This window comes from Orycteropus afer, unplaced genomic scaffold (genome assembly GCF_000298275.1).
Source record: "Orycteropus afer afer isolate SDZICR_OR568_19922 unplaced genomic scaffold, OryAfe1.0 scaffold00336, whole genome shotgun sequence".
Taxonomy (NCBI): domain Eukaryota; kingdom Metazoa; phylum Chordata; class Mammalia; order Tubulidentata; family Orycteropodidae; genus Orycteropus; species Orycteropus afer.
The window spans coordinates 3474182-3479087 of NW_006921923.1; the positions used below are offsets into that span (position 1 = coordinate 3474182).

General features: G+C 39.8%; 1 pseudogene; it reads right to left on the reverse strand.

Annotated features, from left to right (window-relative positions):
- The window catches only part of LOC103206918, a 20680-nt pseudogene that overhangs the window by 1502 nt on the left and 14272 nt on the right, over positions 1-4906 (reverse strand).

The window sequence follows — 4906 nt, forward strand, 5'->3', positions numbered from 1 at the left end:
GAACAAGCAGCCCCACACTCCAGAACCAAGTTGGTGAAGACCTGGCTCTTTGAAACCTAGGGGGCTGTGATGGTTCCACCCCCATCAAAAAATAGTGTTACTGGGATTCATTGCAACTTGATTCTTTGCAGCATCACCAATCAGTCCTTCAGTATCAGGTGGTTCAGTTGCCCTGATCATTGCCACTTTTCCATGCTGGAAGACACCCACACAAGAGTAGGTGGTGCTAAAATCAATACAACTGCAGGCCCCTTACACATTTGCTCAGCATAGGTCCCAGCTAGATGAAGAAAGAAATGCAGGCCAGAGGACTGCCACCATATTAAATGAACAACAATCTTTGACTTTTATTTGGGGTGTTTGGGAACTCTGGTGGCATAGTGCTTAAGGCATTTGATTGCTAACCAGAAGGCTGGTGGTTCAAACCCACCAGCCACTCCTTGGAAGGAAGACTGTGCAATCTACTTCTGTGGAGATACCACCTTGGAAACCCAAGGAGGGGTTGCTATGAGTAGGGACTGACTCAATGGCAGTATTTAATGTTATTATTTTTATGGTTAACTTTAAACTTATTATCTTGCTATTTGTCTTCTATTTGTCTCATTTGTACCTTGTTCACTATTTTGGGGGAGTGGTTTTGGATTAGAGGCATACTTTGGAGATAAGGAGGGTTCGGTTCCAGACAACCACAATAAAGCTAATATCACAAGTCACGCAAATTTTTTTGAGTTCCTGGTGATATAAAAGTTATGTTTACACCATACTGTAGTTGATTAAGTGCAATAGCATTATGAAAAAGTTTGAAATATTTTAAGAGTTACCAAAACGTGACACACAGACATGAAATGAATACAGGCTGTTGGAAAATGGTACCAATAGACTTGACATGGGGTTGCCACAAACCTTCGATTTGTAAAAAAATACAGTATCTGTGAAGCACAGTAAAGCAAAGAGCAATAAAACGAGGTATGCCTGTATTTGAGTGTTTTTTTCTGATTCAATTTTATGTTCTTTATGACTTGTTAGCTAAAACTTATTGGTTATTTTAGTGGTTGCATTAGGGTTTATAGTATACATCTTCAATTTATCATAATCTGCGTTTGAGTAATATTACACCATTTCATATATGATATTTGTGGTCACTAGTTACCGTTAAGTTAGTTCCGATTCATAGCAATCCTGTGTACAACAGAGCAAAACACTGCCCAGTCCTGCGTCTTCTGCACAATCATTGCTAAGCTTGAGCCCATGCTTGTAGTCACTGTGTCAATCCATATCACTGAGGGTCTTCTACTTTTTTACTGACCCTCCACTTTACCAAGCATGATATCCTTCTCCAGGAACTGGTCCCTTCTGACAACATAACCAAAGTTGTTGTTGTTAGGTGCCATCAAGTCAGCTCCAACTCATAGCAACCCTATGTACAACAGAACAGAACACTGCCTGGTCCTGTGCCAGCCTCACAATGGCTGCTATGCCTGAGCCCATCATTGTAGCCACTACGTTAATCCATCTCATTGAGGGTCTCCCCCTTTTTTGCTGACCTTCCACTTTACCAAGCATGATATCATTCTCCAGGGAATGGTTCCTTCAGACAACATGACCAAAGAAGGTGACACAAAGTCTGGCTCTGTTTGAATGACAGCCTCCTGGTCCAAGTACATGTTTCTCATGAGCACAATTAAGTGTTCTGGAATTCCTATTCTTCTCAATGTTATCCATAATTTATTATGATCCACACAGTTGAATGCTTTTGCATAGTCAAAAAACACAAGTAAACATCTTTCTGATACTCTTTGTTTTCAGCCAAGATCCATCTGACATCAGCAGATATCAGATATCATGTGCTATCTCTCACTGCATGTCCTCTTCTGAATCCAGCTTGCATTTGTGGAAGTTCCCTGTCAGTATAGTGCTGCAACCATTTTTTGAATTATCTTCAGCAAGATTTTACTTGTGTGTGATGTTAATGATATTGTTCGACAATTTGCACATTCTGTTGGATTGTCTTTCTTTGGAATGGGTACAAATATGAATCTCTTCCAGTCATTTGGGCAGGTAATCTTCCAAATTTCTTGGCATAGCTGAGCAAGTGCCTCTAGCACAGCATCCATTTGTTGAAACATCTTAATGGGTATTCCGTCTTTTCCTGGAGCCTTGCTTTTTTGTTGTTGTTGTTTTGTTTTGTTTTATTTAGTTTTACCAGTTCCTTCAGTGCAGCTTCAACTTCTTCCTTCAATACTACTGGTCCTTGATCATATGCCACCTCTTGAACTAGATGAACATCAACCAGTTGTTTTTGGTACAGTGATTCTCTGTATTCCTTCCATCTTCTTTTGATGTTTCCTGCATCATTCAGTATTTTGCCCATAGGATCTTTCAATATTGCAGCTCAAGACTTGAATTTTTCCTTCAGTTCTTTCAGCTTGAGAAATGCTGAGCACATTCTTCCCTTTTGGTTTTGTAACTCCGTGTCTTTGCACATTTCATTATAATAATTGGCTTTGTCTTCTTGAGCAGTTTTTTGAAATCATCTGTTCAGTTATTTTATCTTGGCATTTCTTCCATTTGCTTTAACTACTTTCTGTTCAAGGGCAAGTTTCAGAGTCTCCTCTGATATTTATTTTGGACTTCCTTTCCTGTCTTTTTAATGACCTTTTGTGTTCTTCATGGATGATGTTCTTGATGTCATCCCACAATTTGTCTGCTTCTTGGTCATTGGTGATCAATGTGTCAAATCTATTCTTTAGATGGTCTCTAAATTCTGGTGGTATGTAATCAAAGTCATATTTTGGCTCTCATGGACTTGTTTTAATTGTCTTCAGCTTCAACTTGAACTTGCGTATGAGCAGTTGATGGTCTGTTCCACAGTCAGCTCCTGGCCTTGTTTTGGCTGAAGATATTGAGCTTCTCCATTGTCTCTTTCCACAGATGTAGTCTGATTCCTGTGTACTCCATCTGGTGAAGCCCACATGTATAGCCACCATTTATGTTGTTGAAAAAATTTATTTGCAATGAATTAATCATCGGTCTTGCAAAATTCTATCATGCAATCTCCAGTGTCATTTCTATCACCAAGGCCGTATTTTCCAACTACTGGTGATTCTTCTGTTTCTAACTTTTGCATTCCAATCACCAGTGATAATCAATACACTAGGATATGGATCTTTATGCATTCCAAATTTGACAATTCCCAATTTTCCTACATTCACACTTTGTACATTCCACGTTCTGATTATTAATGGATGTTCGTAGGTATTTCTTCCCATTTTGAGTTGTGCCACTTCAGCAAATGGAGGTCCTGAAAGCTTTACTTCATCCATGCCATTAAGGTTGACTCTACTTTAAGGAGGCTGCTATTTTGAGTGCCTTCAGACCTGAGGGGCTCATCTTCTGGCACCATATCAGACAATGTTTCAGGAGTATTCATAAAGTTTTCCAGTAATATCTCAGACAGTGTTTCACTGTTAGTCATAAGGTTTTCACTGGCCAATACTTTGAGAAGTGGATGGCCCCTTACTTCTTCCAAGTCTATTTTATTCTGGAAGTTCCACTGAAACCTGTCCACTATGGGTGACCCTGCTGGTATTTGAAATACTATTGGCATAGCTTCCAGCCTCACAGCAATATGCAAGCCACCACAGTACAACAAACTGACAGAGGAGTGGTGGATAACTAAAGTAGTTGAGACGAAATTCTCACCATTCTCACTTCCAAGGAGCATACCAGCTGCACTTCTTCCAGGACAGATTTGTTCTTTCTTCTGACAGTCCATGGTATTTTCAGTATTCTTCACCATCACCATAATTCAAAGGCATCAACTCTTCTTTTATCTTCCTTATTCATTGTCCAGCTTTCATATGCACATGAGGTGAAAGAAAATACTATGGCTTGGGTTAGGTACACCTTAGTATTCAAAGTAACATCTTTACTTCTTAACACTTTAAAGAAGTCTTTTGCAGCAAATTTGCCCAGGGCAATAGGATGTCTGGTTTCTTGAGTGCTGGTTCCATGGGTGTTGATTGTGGATCTAAGTACAATAAAATCCCTGACAACTCCAATATTTTCGCCATTTATCATGATGTTGCCTATTGGTAAAGTTGTGAAGATTTTTGTTTTCTTTATGTTTAGGTGTAATCCACACTAAAGACTGTAGTCTTTGATCTTCTTCAATAAGTTCTTCAAATCATCTTCACTGTCAGCAAGCAAAATTGTGTCATCTGCATATCTCAGGTTGTTAATGAGTCTTCCTCCAATCCTGATGCTGCATTCTTTTTCATATAGTCCATTCAGCTTCTTGGATTATTTGCTGAGCATACAGATTGAATAAATATGGTGAAAGGTACAACCCTGACATACACTCTTCCTGATTTTAAGCATGCAGTATCATCCCCTTGTTCTATTTGAATGACAGCCTCTTCGTCTATGTATAGGTTCCTAATGAACACAATAAAATGTTCTATAATTCCCATTCTTTGCAATGTTATTGATAATTTGTTGATCCACTCAGTCGAATGCCTTTGCATTGTCCATGAAACTCAGGTAAACATCTGTGGTGATTATGTTTTTGTGTCAACGTGGCTGGGCCTGGTTGAGTGGCTGGGCAGCTGGATATAGTATTCCCTATGATGAGAGTGGTAATCAACTCCATGGTGGAATCTACTGGGAGCAGCTGAGTAGTTGCCTTAGGGAATGTGGTCTGCTTCCTGTATATAAGCAGAATCCTTGGGGAATGGTCTCCAGCCTATGGCATGCTTGGCCTCTGCATGTAGCTGTGTCATTGCTCAGCAGCCTGCTATGCTCTGCTGACCTTGGGACTTAGAATGGACTTAATGGTCTGCTGTGTGGTTTGGTAACATTGGGACTGTGCCTTTTTACTTGTCAACCTTGGGGCTTCTCAATCTCA